Source organism: Pinus tabuliformis, chromosome 7 (assembly GCF_031772625.1).
Source record: "Pinus tabuliformis cultivar Carrire ecotype Pingquan chromosome 7, CPIR1, whole genome shotgun sequence".
Lineage (NCBI taxonomy): Eukaryota > Viridiplantae > Streptophyta > Pinopsida > Pinales > Pinaceae > Pinus > Pinus tabuliformis.
The window spans coordinates 831238751-831255301 of NC_142293.1; the positions used below are offsets into that span (position 1 = coordinate 831238751).

Sequence of the window (16551 nt, forward strand, 5' to 3'; positions counted from 1 at the left end):
TACAATGTGCCCCTGAGGGTCTTATACATATGACAAGGACTATATTGACTCAATAAACCCTAGAGCATGAAAAACATGCTTGACCTAATTGAAAAAATAAAATAGAGCATGCAACGCATGCTTTCAAAATTATATTTTTCTCTTTCTTTTGCTTTTATATCAAATATATAATGATATGAGTACAATAATAATTATGAAGACCGAGCATAATTACATTTCTCAACACTCCCTCTTAACTAGGAAGGTATTCGTAATTGAACAAATAGTACAAGGATGACCTCAAGTTGAAATGTTCTAAGAAGACTATCACAATCGGCATATAAAATGCTAGAGATCTTGATACCAACTAGGCCAACTACCAAGGTATATAGGTACCATCTAGGCTACCTGCCAAGGTACCAACAAGTATCCAAGTGTCATCTAGGCCAAGACACTAAAATCAACAAGGATCCAAGTGTCATCTAGGCCAAGACACTAAAATCAACAAGGATCCAAGTGTCATCTAGGCCAAGACACTAAAATCAACAAGGATCTAGATGTCATCTAGGCTACATGCCAAGACATCTTCTTATGAGGGATCTAGATGTCATCTAGGCTACTTGCCTGTGAAAATTCCTACACTTGAAGGAATCTCTACTGCAGCAAATCTGAATCTATTTCACCTACTTGATTTTTAATAGACATTAACCAAGTTATTCTTCTAAACACTGAAGCAAATTACTTCTGCAGCTGACACTAATTAAATATTTGATCTCATGAAACAGAAACTAGAGCAAAGAACAAGATACATAGGACACACTTATTTTTGGACATAATAGTCCTCGAAAAAACCCAATGTGGGAAAACCGGTGCAACAACTCTGAGGGTTTATTATTATGGAGGAGAAATATTTGAATACAAATCTAGGATGTTCATCTAACAATCCTTTACAGAGAAAATACTGGCGGACAATCTGGGTGAGTTTTACTTCACTTCCCCCGACAGAATTTCGGTTGATCTGACACAAGACTGGCTAACCCCAGCTATTTCTGCGCTGGCTCTGCGTCAGCCCTGCGTCACCTGCTCTGCCCTCTGCATCAGCTCTCCCTGGTTGTTCTAGCAGTTCCTGACAGTTCCGACAGTTCTAGATTTTGCGTGACAGGTGGCTTCTCTGCTTCAGCTCTCCCGGTTACTGTGTTGCCTCCGCGTCAACTCTCTCTGTTGTTCTGACAGTTCCCGGCTATTCCGGCAGTTCCCGGTAGTTTCGACAGTTTCGGCTGTTCCGACAGTTCTGGATTTTGCGTGACAAACATCTTTTCTGTGTCAGTTCTCCCGAATTTTGCGCTGCCTCTCTACAAGCTCTCTCCGCCTTTTTATCAATATTCTTCGGAAATTCCTTCTTCTGGATTCTCTGTGCACCTCAACTGCAAGATCTCCCCTATCGATTTTCCTCCTGAGAACTTCTCACCTCAGAAAATCGATTTCCTCAATCTCTCTGTGTGTGTTTCCAAAATGAACCCCAAGCCTCCATTTTATACTTTTCCTATTGAGTCTTCAACGACTAAGATTAAAACATGACTTGATCTGCCTTCTAGATCATTCTCACCCATATTTTGATTAATACCTGTTAATATTTTAATTTCCCTGAGTTTAGACTTAATAACTCGATTAAAAATATTAATTATTTTCATAAAATACAATCTGAGTGGAATTTCACCAAACGATTTCAGGGTTCTTTAGAACTCATGTGCCTTAGCCTTTCCACCAATTTTCACTCATGAGCGAGGAAAGTGCTCTAGCAACAATGTCCACCTGCATTCTGCTTTGTTTCTGAAGCACCTCCTTTCTACATTGTCGCTGCCACCAACGCTGTGCTATTGCTGCTACTATACTGCTACCAATGACACTGCCACTGCCACTGCTGCATTTGTACTACAACTCCCTCTCAATCGTTGCATCTGCTATGCTGCTAGCACTGCAGTACTGCATTCGTACTACAACTCAGTTGTTGAGAGAAGCAACTAAAAAACATCCAAAATTAGTTGAACTTAACTGTATTCAGCATAATACAATGAATGTTGGAATTTGACTGCTGCTGATTCTGACCGTCTGAATCTTTTGTGCTGCTGCTGACTCCTGCACTGTGCCAATTGCACTGCTGCCAACCTTGCTCTGCGCTGATCAGTCTCTAATCCCCAGCTATCGCATTTGTCCTCCAAACAATCCACTGCATCATCTGACACTAAGTCCATCTCACTACTGTTGAATCTTGGGCTCCGGTAGCAAGGAATTGATCCAGGAGGTGGACTCCTCAAGGATCCTACCCACATGTAGTCCTCTCGACTACAGCTCAATATTGCCCCATTTCGCTCCTAGAGATGCGTGGGCACTCATGGCATACTCATCCTTATCTATCTTCACGGCTGCAACCTTTGGATCATGCTTCTTGTCCTTATCCTTTTTCTTCAAAGGACATTGGGATGCATAGTGGCCCATCTCGCCACAACTTAAACATTGCATGTTTGAAATGTCCTTTTGCTTCGGCTTCTACTGTCTCTTCGATGCTAGAGCTACGTTCTCCTTCTCTTCATTCGTCTTTGTGCCACTCCCACTGCGACCACTGAGGTTGACCTTAACTAGGTTCCTCCTTAACTCCTCTTGTTGAAGAGCCGCCCACATATCCTCCCATAAGGTAGTTTTTCTCTACCCAATTTGCTTTGGACGAAAACTTGCCATTCCTCCGAGACTTCATTCAGGGCTATCCTCACCATCTCGGTTGGTTGAGGAGTGGACCCCACTGCAGCAAACTAGTCTCTAGTATCCTGAACACGTTGAAGATAGAGGTTCACCCCTTCTCCTTTTTGCATTAAAGTCCGCTGCAACTTCTGCTCTAAATAAATCTTCTGATATTAGGAAGAGCCTTCATACAGAGAGGACAAGGCTTCCCACATCTCTAGGGCTGTATCCTTGCCTTGTAAGTGTGAGACCACATGATCTCGAACTCCATTGAGAATGAGCCTCTTTGCCTTCCCCTGCTCGGCCTTGTACTTCTTTTTTTGATTGTTGTCAGCAGGAACAACTACAACACTACTGATGTAGGCCTCGAGATCATATTCCTCTAGAACAACTAAGATTCTGGTCTTCCATATGACATAGTTGGAAGCACCTTCCAACCTATCCTGATCTCTGAGCCCATGTGATGCCATCTCACCCAACTGTCGAACTGACTCCTCTGGTCACTGCTTAACACTGTTCAGCTTCTCAGCAGCTCAGCAAGTGAGAAATTCGAACTTTTTGGTGGAAAGTTCTCTGAGGAGAAAATTCCCCTTCTACGTGTCTTCTTTCTTTTCCAGCGGATTTTTGCCTTGGCAGAAACTGCACCCTTCAAGCACTACACCGAAGCTCTGTGTCACTCCCTCTGCCTCTGCAAACTCCTGAATTGGAAATCGTACTTCTCTGTCGTCTCACTCAGAGAGAGATTTCCTCGGAGTTGATTCTTGGCAAGGACTGAACAGTCCCTTCAAGGAATTCGAATTGCTGCCAAGTGTAGCTTTCGGCCTCACTGCTCAACACTGGATCTGCTCTTTCTGTTTCAAAATCAATGCTCTGATTACATGTGAAAATTCCTAGACTCTAGGAACCCCTACTGTAGCAAATCTGAATCTACGTCACCTACTTTATTTTTACTATACATTAACAAAGTTATTCTTCTAAATACTGAAGAAAATTACTTCTGCAGCCTACACTAATTAAATATTTGATCTCATGAAACAAAAACTAGAGCAAAGAACAAGATACATAAGACACTTATTTTTGGACACAATGGTCCCCGGAAAAACCAAATGCGGGAAAACGGTGCAGCAACTCTAAGGGTTTATTATTATGGAGGAGAAATATGTGAATACAAATCTAGGATGTTCATCTAGCAATCCTTTACAGAGAATTGGCAGAAAATTTGAGTGAGTTTTACTTCACTTCACCCGACAGAATTTTGGCTGATCTGGCACAACACTGGCTAACCCCGACTATTTCTGCGCTGGCTCTGCGTTAGCCATGTGTCACCTTCTCTGCCATCTGCATCAGCTCTCCCGGTTGTTCCGACAGTTCCCAATAGTTCTGGCGGTTCCCAAAAGTTCCTACAGTTTCGGCTGTTCTTACAGTTTTGGATTCTGCGTGACATGCAGCTTTTCTGCGTCAACTCTCCTGGCTACTGCGCTGCCTTTGTGTCAGCTCTCCCGGTTGTCTTGGTAGTTCCCGACAGTTTCGGCAATTCCCGGCAGTTTTGGCTGTTTCGACAATTCTGGATTCTGCGTGACATGCATCTTTTCTGCGTCAGCTCTCCCGGCTTCTGCGCTGCCTCTCTGCAAGCTCTCTCCGTCTCTCTGTCAGTATTCTCCGGAAACTCCTTCCAGATTCTCTCTGCCCCTCAGCTGCTCCCCAATCGATTTTCCTTCTGAGAACTTCTCACCTCAGAAAATCGATTTCCTCAATCTCTCTGTGTGTGTTTCCAAATGAACCCCAAGCCTTCATTTTATACTTTTCCTGTTAAGTCTTCAATGACCGAGGTTAAGTCTCTATTCGATGTCTAAGTTTAAAACATGACTTGATCTGCCTTATAGATCATTCTCACCCATATTTTGATTAATACCCATTAATATTTTAATTTCCCTAAGTTTAGACTTAGGAACTCCATTAAAAATATTAACTATTTTAATAAAATACAATTCGAGTGGAATTTCACCAAATGGTTTGCGGGTTCTTTAGAACTCATGCGCCTTAGCCTCTCCACCAGTTTTCAAGGCTAGAGCACTTCCAATGCTACCAAAAAATAACACTGCCAAGAAATCTATACAATAGGGATCCAGGTGTCATCTAGGCTACTTGCCAAGACACCAACACAAACAAGGATCCAAATGTCATTTAGGCTACCCGCCAAGGCATCTATACAACAAGGATCCAAGTGTCATTTACCAACACACCAACAGGGATCTAGGTACCATGTAGGCTACCTGCCAAGGTACCAACCCAACCAGGGAGCTAGGTATCATCTAGGCTACCTAACAAGATACCAACCCTAACAATCTCATCATCTCTCCTCAATCAAATAGGAAATATCAACTAATCCAAGCTTGCTTCTCAAATACTCAAGCTTCTTATTGGGAAGAGATTTAGTCAAAATATTGGATACTTGTTCATCTGTCGAGACATACTGTAGCTTTATGATCCCATCTTGTATCAGACTTAAAATATAATGATACTTATTATTAATGTGCTTTGTTCTAGCATGGAACACAAGATCCTCAGTCAACCTTATGCTGCTTTGGTTGTCACAGGGTGGGGTCCATAGGTCCTCCAAATAGATCTGTAAGACGCTTTCAAAGTCAAACAACTTCTTTTCCAACTTCACAGGATGCAACATATTTTGCTTCAACACTACTCAAAGCAACGAAGTCTTGTTTTCGACTCATCCATGAGATCATAGTAGATCCCAAACTAAAACAACCGCCTGTATTGCTTCTTCCATCTGTCTCACTACCTCTTCAATGAAAGCCTGTAACTCCTGTCATTGCCATCATATTTTAGTCAGTGATGAATTGTTCCACATAGGTATATCAAAATATGTTTTGCAACTATCCAATGATCATGACGTGGCTCCAATTGAAACTAACTGAGGACATTCACTGAATAACATATGTTAGGTCTGGTATTTACCAAGTACATCAGGGAGCCAACTAACTGACAATAGCTTGTGGGATCCACAAGTCTAGAATCTGAGTTCTTCAACTTCTTCAAATTTGTCATCATGGGGGTTGTCATGGGCTTACTATCCATCATGTCAAACTTTTGTAAGATCTTGATCACATATTTTCCTTGACCAAGATTTATTTCACTTGGTTTCTACCAAACTTCCATGCCCAAATAATAGTGCATAAGCCCAAGGTCCTTCATTTTGAACTCAATTGCCATCATCTTCTTACACTCTTAAATTCTATGTTCTACACCAGTAATAACTTGTAAGCAAGTCATCCGCATATAATAGTATAATAACAAGTTCATTCTGGACAAACATGACATAGAGATTTAGATTAGCAGAGCTTTTTATAAATCTAATTCTTAACAAATAGACATCCATTCTTGCATACCAAGCTCTTAGAGCTTGTTTCAGGCCATATAAGGCCTTCTTTAATCTGCAAACGTGAGTTTCTTTGCTATGGATTTCAAAACCTTGTGGTTGTTCAATATATACTTCTTCGTCTATAGTTCCATTCAGGAATGCTGTTTTGACATCCATTTGCTAGATATTCCATCCCATAGTGGCAGTTAAAGAAAATAAAGATCTAATAGTAGTGTACCTGGCTGTAGGAGCAAAAGTTTCTTCATAGTCAACCCCTCCTTTTGAGAGAAACCTCTAGCTACAAATCTTGCCTTGTATTTATCAATGCTTCCATCTATTGCATGTTTGATTTTATAAATCCATTTGGAAGTGGCAATTGATTTGTCACTAGGTCTAAGAACTATTTCCCAGACTCCATTCTTCATGATAAATTGGTATTCTTGCTGCATAGCTTTCTTCCATTATGTTTGTTTAGCGGCTTGTTCATAGGTGGAGGGTTCTGCTTTAATAAGTTTCGTCATATATGCTGCATACTTAGAATATCTTTTAGGTCTTTTACTTTCTCTGAAGGTCCCTTTTGCTTCTCCATGACCTTCAACTTCTTGTAGAGTTGCTCTTAACCATGCTAACCATTTTTAATTTTCTGGAATGATAGTTTGTTGAAAAGGTTCACTTGGTCCTTCATCTTCTTGATTTATTGTAGGTGCTTCATTGTTGTCATGATCTTCTTCTTCTTCTTCAAAGAGGGGTACTTCTTCTTCATCAGAGTCAATGATAATGTCCTTTGACCTTTTGTATGCAATGTTTTGATAAAAAATGACATCTCTAACAACTTCAATATGACAATCTTCCTTAATATAGATTCTGTAGGCTTTAGATGACAAGCTATATCCAACACAGATTTCTTTCATGCTAGTGGAGTCCAAATTCTTTCTTGTCTTTTGGAATGTGAATGTAAACAGGACATCCAAAGATTCGAAGATGATCTACATTAGGCTTCCTTCCTGAAAAAGCTACTTTCAGAGTCACGTTTTCAAGAATTCTATGAGGGCTCCTATTTTGAATGTAAACTGCTGTCACTACTGCTTCTCTCCATAAGAATTTAGGAAGATCTTGATCATGGAGCATGGCTCTAACGCATGAATAAGGTGCCTCAGATTCACATCACAAAGAGTTTGCCTCAGATTTTCGTACACTGCCTCAGAGCTTCAAACTTCGCATGCCACATGTCCGAATTTCTTCCACAAAAGAGAGATCCAAATTATGTCAAGTGGTGGAATATTGATGCTAATATATAATTGTTTCCATAGAAGAAGAGGTGCTTCTAATGGCTGAGTCGACTTGTCTTCTCGAAGGGCTGACTTGGTCTATTTAGGGACAAAAATATACCTTCTAAAAATTCAATTTTCTTTCTTTAACAAAATTCTTTTGACCGAAGCATGAAAAGTATACTTGATAATAATTGTGCAAATGACATGAAGACCAATACTAGTTACGGTTTCAACAAAAACTAGTCCCAAAATCTATGATAATAAAATGAAAAATTAAGGGCTATGATGAGAGTAAATAAGAGAATTAATTACAACAAATTTTTGAGGTAAAAGAGCATATAAGAACAATAAAACATTGCAATCCCCCCAATCCTGAAATCTTGAAAAACAGATAAGTCTGCTGGATTTTGAGTGAGATCTAAAATTCTACTTTCTCCATATGAAATCCAATGAGGGCGAAACCACTCTCAAACATCCTGAGTCATTTCATGGTAATGTTAAAAATTTAAGTAAAAGGATGAAAATGAAAAATAAAGGAGAATGTCACTTTTACTTTAACAATTTAACACTACCATGAGCTACATATCAACACTAGGGCCATAGGTTTGAACATTAGGCTGTCCCACTAAAAAAATCCTCTTTTTTATAACTTGAGAGGCATCTAGATGCATCCAAAAGATATTTTAGTCGCCCAATAAAAAGTTAGAAGCAAAAAAATAAAAAAAAAATACAAGAAAAAGTCAAGTTAGAAGAGGAAACTCCACCGTACGTCTTGGAAATGTGTTTCTGGCCATATTGGCCACGTTTCCTCCTCGAGAAACAGGCCAGTACGGTTAGAAACAAGTTTCCAGGCCATATAATACGAGTTTCCTTGTTTCCGTTTCGTTTCCGGCCGGAAACAGACCCTTCTCCAACGTTTCCTGCAACTTAGAGTGAATGAATTTTTAAAGTACAAGTGATTGTCACAAGAGAGAGGACTAGTGCTTTTCTCAATCTTGGGCTAACAGAGTCAAGGATCAACAAACTTTGGAAAAAATGGAAAGAATGTAGGTGTAGAAGACGAAGGAAGACTTGTAGATGTTTGCAGCATCTGACAAGAACATTTGCACAGGTCTAGTGTTAGATGTGTGGAAGTCATCCAAAATGGTCCTTTCTATTTTGTAATCCACTTCAATTAAAGTTAATTGTTAAAATGAAGAGTCTTTTTATTAGTGAGTTGATTAATGTCTAATAAAATGTAAGGTAATTACATTAGTGATTTAGATGTAATCTCCATTGTTGATTGAGATTTAACTACAAATGTCCATCTCATTGAGAGATTAGGGTTATGGAGGCTTGGTCATCAACTCAATGTTATAAAAGAAAGAGAAAGTGAAAGGAAAAGACACAAAGTGTGATAATACATAGAGTGTTAGAAAAAAACAAGTGAGAGAGTGATAATGGGTTTTCTCTTAGTGTGCAAGTCCAAAGGAGAAAAGAGGAAACAATGTTAGTAGCAAAAGGAGATTAATCTAGCTATGGGAAATTGAAGGGGCCGTACAAAAATATGCCAAGGCTACTTTAGGAGGTCGTACAACCCAACGAAAGAGAAGGGTGACCTTATAAATTTATGGGACAAATTTCAGCAGTAGGAGAGTCTTTAGAACAAGTTTTGGTAGGATCATGCGAAAATTCTATTGTAACTACTAGTTATTATTCTTCTATCTTTGCAGATTGTTTGTCTTCTAGAAATTAATTGATGACAGATATTGAATAAAAACACAATTGCAATTTTACCAAAAATTAAGCACATGAACTAAAAAAATAACACACATAAAAATTGGACACCAAAGTTTTTGGACAAAATAGTCCCTGGAAAAACTCTGAAGGGAAAAACAATTTTGCAGATGAGGGTTTATATTATTTCTTCAACAAATCAAGGATTACATAAACTGCTTGCCTTTCACTGGCAAAGCTCCGACAATTTTCTCTTCACTCTAGATAATTAAATCGAACTAGGAAATCAAGAATCTCCCTCTGCAAATCAACTCGGCCTATCCTAGGTTATTCGCACCTCCTCTAGTGACTAGCAATGGCAAACTGGAAAATACAAATTGACCTCCCATAAACTTGCACTGCCTTCGAGAAATCAATCTTGTGAGCAATACTGCCTCCAACAACTCGACTAACCAAATCGTACTGCCTTCTAGAATTTGTTTTGACATTTGGCAACAAAAACAAGCCTCTAGTAATTTGAACTGGGTAAACTGGCTACTCACATTGTCTAATTCGACCTTCCTCATGTAGAAGAATTCAACCTCCTCCTTGCTCTCGTGAAACTGGAATCACTGCGAAGAATTTCTCCAGAAATTCTCTCAGTTTGTCCTGGTGGAAATTCTGGTATTGGTTTCTCCCACGCTATCACGGCATCCTTGCTATCACTACAAATTTGTTGTTCGAATGATCTCCAAAAGCCCCATCGATCTCCTCTTATAATCTCTTGTTGATCAATTAATGGCCACGCTCTAACTCTAATCGATGGCTAAGATCAATTTGACTTCCTCAAATCATTTTTTTGTAAGTAGTCTCAATTAATCTTGATTAATTTACCCGTTTTCCTAAGTTAGACTTAGGAAAATATTTAAAATTGGTTAATTAAATTTAATTAAGACATTTCAGTTAGAAACTTCTTCTGGGTAGTGGAGATAATTAATCCACTTGTTTTCCCAACCTCATAGACAACATTTGAGACTAGAACACTTGTCTGAGCGATAAAACGTAACAATCCTTAGCGAGGAATGTGCTCTCTACTACTTCCAATTTGTCCCTGAAGAAAACAAACTTTGCTTTACCCAAGGCCTTTGTCAGAATATTTGCAACCTACTGATTTGTGGAAACATACTGTAGCTAAACTGATCCACGCTGTACACAATCCTTGATGAAGTAGTATATGATATTGATGTGTTTCAACCTATCATTAAACACTGGATTCTCAGAGAGCTTGATGCAACTCTGATTATCACATTAGATACTGGTCGACTCCATCCTTTGACCAAATAGTGCCACTAGCGGCGTCTGAAGCCATACAACCTCACATGTAGCCATGCTCGCTGCCAAGTATTTTGCTTCTGCAAAACTCAGTGCCACAAATTTCTGCTTCTTGGTGTACCAAGAGACAACCCGTGATCCAATACTCAAGTACCACCCTGAAGTGCCTTTCCTGTCCATTGCACCGCCTGATCAATCTGCATCTGTATACCTCATCAACTTGACACCATCACCTCGAGTATATCTCAATCCCTTCTCAACTATACCTCGTAGATATCACAACACATGCTTTGCTATTGTCTAGTGCATCATCTTCAGTTCAATCCTGAATTGATTAAGAGTGTTGACCGCAAAGTAGATGTATGGCCTTGTGGGTACCAAATACATAAGAGAGCGAATAAGCTGTCTATACAATGTAGGGTTCACTGCTTCCTGCTCTGACACATCTATCTTCCTCCAATTGGTAATCATAGGAGTAGACATGGGTCTACAGTCCAACATCTTGAATTTCTTCAAGGTCTCCATAGCATATCTCCCTTGACCAAGGAAGATATTCCCATTTGTCTGCCATACCTCCAGACCGAGAAAATTGTATTAGCCCCAAATCCTTCATCTCGTACTTTGTTGCCAAGTCGCTCTTGCAACCCTCTATGAGCCCTGGTGACCCTGTAAAAAATATATCATATCCCTTGTGTAGTGTTAGAGGGGATTCCAAATGTTGGGAAAGTGGATTTTACTTTCTAAATTCTTAAAAAAAAATCATTTTTGTATGTGTAATCTAAGCTACTTAGGAGTGGGAGTGGGAGTGGGAAGCGGAAGCGGGAGCGGGGAGCAACATTTTCAAAAGCTTCTAGGTTGAGGGCGATTTTGGGAGCAATTTTTATATAATGTATATTTTTATATTTTTTGATGCATATATGTCAACAAAAGCATGTAGAATAATAAATTAGTGATGAAAAACATAAAATCATGGATTAAACCATATATCATCATTCATCTAGTAGCTATAATCTTCATCAACCACAAGTCCACAAATTACAAGTTCTCATTTATATAGCATGTAAGGGTGCACATAACCAATATAACATCAAGTGCAATCCATCTTTGAACCAAAAATACATCAACAAATAGGCTCAAGATGACCTCTAGCATCCAAAAAAATCATGCTACCACAAATACCTACATATCATCAAAATCATTTCCTATCTTAAGATCCGTTGAAGTTTCTAAGTTTACTTAGTTTAGAAACCCTTCATGCATTTTTTTTGATTTATTCCTACCTACTTGTTATTTTTCTTTAACAAGTTATTTACAAGGTAAATACTGAAAATAAACACCAAGGCATACTCAACATATTACAGATCAACAACTAAAAGAAACAAGGACAAACCCACCACATGACACCATTATTTTTGGACCAATGTTCCCCGAAAAACCCAATGCGGGAAAACTGGTGCAACTATCTGAGGGTTTTGTTATTAAGCAATATCAGAGTACAAGCTGGGTGCTGAAATTGGCCTACCCAACAGAGAATTTCGTTAGCAACTATACCTCAAGTTTGAGGGAAATCTCCTGGCTGAAACCCCGGAAAATCCTTCCAGCAGCTCCTCAGCACAAAACTACTCTGCAACCCTAGCGTCTGCCCAATCTAGACTGTGTCAGCCCCTCTTTGTCTCATGCTGGCTCTGCGTTAGCCTTTCTTGGCTTGCATCAGCCCCAGGAGGCCTTGTGTCAGCTTTCTGGGCCTTTGTGTCAGACACGCTGGCCTCTCTAGTGCTTTGCGCAGCACTTGGCTGCCTCTGCGTGAGCCCTTGCTGGCTTTGCATCACTCTCCTTGGCTGCTGCTCTGCTCTCCTGGCACAATCTCTGTCTTCTCTGTTTCTTTGTACTTAATGTCCATTAGTTGCTCTCTCGATTATTGATTCTATCTCTCTTAGCATACCCTCCTCTAGAGAATAGAATGACTGATCATCTGGAGCCTCCTCTTATACTTTTCCTGTTGACATCTCAACGACCGAGATTAAGTCCCTAATCAACGACTAAGATTAGATTTGGCTTGATCCATGTCTTTTGGACCACTCTAACACAGATTCATATTAATACACATTAATATTTTATTTTCCCTAAGTTTAGACCTAGGGATTCCATTAAAAATATTAATTATTTTAATATCTCCTGATCTGCTTAGAATCTGCCCAAACCCTTTCTAGGTATTGGAGATCTCATGTACCCCAACCTCTCCACTAAATTTCGTGGCTAGAGCACATCCGATGCTACCCCAAATCAACACCCCCTCTTAGCGAGGACTGTGCTCTAGCAATACTCCTCACTGAGTATTACTCTGATCATCTGGCATTGGTACTTGTGCTCATGCTAGGCCTTCCTGCCCAACATCCTCTGCACTGCTGCCTCCTGTACTGCTGCCCATGGTTCAGCCACTGCCACTGCTGCATCTGTACGACAACTCCCTCTGCATCCATGTTGCTGTTGGTCCTTTCTCCCAGCATTGCATCTGCACTGCACCTCCTCTCATCATGATGCCCACTGCTGCACTGCAACTCAGTTACTGAGAAGTAAGTAACTGATCTCCCAACTGACCTCCCTGTTGGGCTAGAGACACCCATTGATGCTAAAGTTCCCTCCGTCGCTGACAATTGCTCCCTCTCTGACCTCTGCGCTATTGCAACAACTCCCAACATCTCGCACCGTTGCACACCTCTCTGTGCCATCCTGCACTTGTGCAACACTCCTGTGCCTCTCTCACTGCCGCAGCCTGCTAGCTCTGCACTGTCTCGGGACTCTTGCATTGTAGCTCTCTTTGCCACTCCATTCGCATCCGTCTCTACCCACTCAGCCATTCTTGCTACTCCTCGTCGGGACTCCTGTAGCAAGGTCTAATCCAAGAGGCTGGGTACCTCGAGGATCTTGCCCCTCATCGGCTTTAGTCCGCCTGACTACAGCTCGATGTCTCCCCACTTCTGCTCAAGTGGCGCGTGTGCATTCATGGCACAACCATCGTCTGTCAAAACTTGTTTTTCTGCCCGTGCTGGTGCTGCCTTAGTCTCGGAAGACTCTCCCTTACTCTTCTTCCTTGGGCACTGGGTTGCATAATGACCCATCTCCCCACAGTGGAAGCACTTGATCTTGGAGAGATCTTTCTCCTTCCGCTTCTCCTGCTTTCCCTCATATGCTAGGGCCACATCCTCCTCTTCCTGCTTGATCTTGATCCCTTTGCTGCTGCTACCTGTCTTTGACTGCCGTCTGATCTCTTCCTGGCGAAGAGCTGCCCACATCTTGTCCCAAGGTGGGAGAGTCCCTTTGCCCAGGATACTCTGGACAAATACTTCCCAATCTTCTGAGACAACATTCAGGGTTGTCCTCACCATAAGCTCCTGATCCGGTGTCGCTCTTATGGCAGTCAACTGGTTTCGGATCTCATTCAATCCTCCGAGGAAGGTGTTAATTGATTGACCCTTCTTCATCTGATACGACCTCATCTGGTTCTCGAGCAGCATTCTTCTCTGCACAAAAGTATGCTGGTACAGGTTCTTGAGAGCCTCCCACATCTCAACTGTCATTTTCTTCTCAGCTATATGTGGTACCACATGATCCTTGGCCCTGTCAAGGATAATGCACTTGGCCCTCGCCATTGCCTCTTCGTACTTGTTGTTATCATTGAGGTCGACTGGGATAGGTATAACCTTCAAGGCGAAGTTCTTGACACGATTCCTGTCAAGCATTGATAAGATTCTGGCCTTCCAGATTGCGAAGTTCGATGCTCCGTCCAGTCTATCCTGGTCTCTTGCCCCGTGTAATGCCATGACGCTCCTCTACTTCCCTCTTGGAAGTTCTCTGTTTGACTCCTCTGAGTCTTTACTTCCCGTCTGGAAGTTCTCTTCTGGACTCCCTTTGAGTCCCGATTTCCCTCTTGGAAATCCTTCTGCTGCTTGTCGAGATGCCCCCTACTCTAATCGTCTTGTGTAAGTGCACCGCTGATCTAGGTTCCTCGGCTAGAAACCCTCGGTAACAACTCCTCTGGCCCTGCTCTGTCAGGTACTGTTCTGACTACAGTACCTCACCAACTCCACTCTACAATATTTTTGTAGCCTTCTAGACTCCAACAATTGCCTCTTTGTGAACTGCGTCAGCCCCTCTCTACAGAGCCAGTCATGCTGGCTCTGCGTCACCCCGGATGGGTCTGCGTCAGCCCTGGGATGCCCTGCGTCAGCGCTCTGGCCCTTTGCGTCAGCAACGCTGGCCTCTCTGAGGCTTTGTGTAGTTCTCGACTTCTTCTGTGTGGCTTTGGATGGCTCTGCGTCACACTTCCTTGGCTTTTGCGCTGCCAGAAACAACTTCTGTTACCTTGGGACAGTTGTTTTCTGCTGCCATTGCTCCGCTCAGCTGATATCTTTTAGTCCTCCTGTGATCTGCAATCACGCTCTGATACCATGTTGAAGTTTCTAAGTTTACTTAGTTTAGAAACCCTTCATGCACTTTTTCTGATTTATTCCTACCTACTTGTTATTTTTCTTTAACAAGTTATTTACAAAGTAATTACTGAAAATAAACCCCAGGGCATGCTCAACATATTACAAATCAACAACTAAAAGAAACAAGGACAAACCCACCACATGACACCATTATTTTTGGACCAATGTCCCCTGAAAAACCCAATGCGGGAAACCGGTGCAACTATCTGAGGGTTTTCTTATTAAGCAATATTAGAGTACAAGCTGGGCGCTGAAATTGGCCTACCCAACAGAGAATTTCCTTAGCAACTATACCTCACAGTTTGAGAGAAATCTCCTGGCTGAAACCCCGGAAAATCCTTCCGGTAGCTCCTCAGCACAAAACTGCTCTACAACCCTAGCGTCTGCCCAATCTAGACTGCGTCAGCCCCTCTTTGTCTCACGCTGGCTTTGCGTCAGCCTTTCTTGGCTTGCATCAGCCCCAGGAGGCCCTGTGTCAGCTTTCTGGGCCTCTGCGTCAGACATGTTGGCCTCTCTGGTGCTTTGCGCAACACTTGGCTGCCTCTGCGTGGCCCTGCATGAGCCCTTGCTGGCTTTGCGTTACTCTCCTTGGCTGCTGCACTGCTCTCCCGGCACAATCTCCGCCTTCTCTATTTCTCTGTACTCAATGCCCCTTAGCTGCTCTCCCGATCATTGATTCTATCTCTCTTAGCAAACCCCGCTCTGGTATATCCTCCAAGTGACCCTCAAGCCTCCTCTTATACTTTTCTTGTTGACATCTCAACGGCTGAGGTTAAGTCCCTAATCAACGGCTAAGATTAGATCTGGCTTGATCCATGTCTTTTGGACCACTCTAACACAGATTGATATTATTACACATTAATATTTTATTTTCTCGAAGTTTAGACTTAGGGATTCCATTAAAAATATTAATTATTTTAATATCTCCTGATCTGTTTAGAATTTGCCCAAACTCTTTCTAGGTATTGGAGATCTCATGTGCCCCAACCTCTCCACCAAATTTTGTGGCTAGAGCACATCCAATGCTACCCCAAATCAACTGGATCTTTGTCATTAATATCTCCCTCTAGGCATTAACATAAGATAGAAAAATGTAGCATGTCAAGTCAAGATTTTGTTTGAGCGATGGGTACATTTTTAGTAGGGTCATGATAGAGGAGTTCGATAACCAATGTCACTAACATCAAGGTACATAGAGGGCTTGGTGGTCTTGATTAAATACGAGTTCCATACAAAATCCAATGGAAACATTGCAATCCTTGGTAATGTCACTTTTACTTTAACAATTTAACATTACCATGAATTGCATATCAATACTAGGGCCATAGGCTTGTATATTAGGATGCCCCACACAAGTTTTTGTTTCCAATCGTCAATAGCTCCCTCTATCGCTCTGGAATTGGTAGGGAGCACAATTTTTTTCTGGAAGTGTGCTCTTGAAATGGCAGGGAACACAATTTTTTTTAGGAAGTGTGCTCCCGAAATTCACTTCTGGAAGGAGCGTGCTCCCAGGGTCGCTCTCGATGTGCTCCTGCTAGGAGTGCGCTTCAAGAGAGGATTCAGATGCAACCGTGTGTAATTCACTAATTTGTTTTACACACACACACACACATACAATCCTTGCCTTGTTTTCAGGGTCATTGTGTCTTATGTCTCATGTCATCGAGAC

The 16551-nt window shown here is 41.5% G+C and overlaps 1 protein-coding gene across 1 annotated transcript in view; it reads left to right on the plus strand.

The window, feature by feature from the left end:
- LOC149250191 (uncharacterized) overlaps positions 1-16551 on the plus strand; it is a 371096-nt gene that overhangs the window by 109321 nt on the left and 245224 nt on the right. The gene's annotated exons all lie outside the window — the stretch shown is intronic.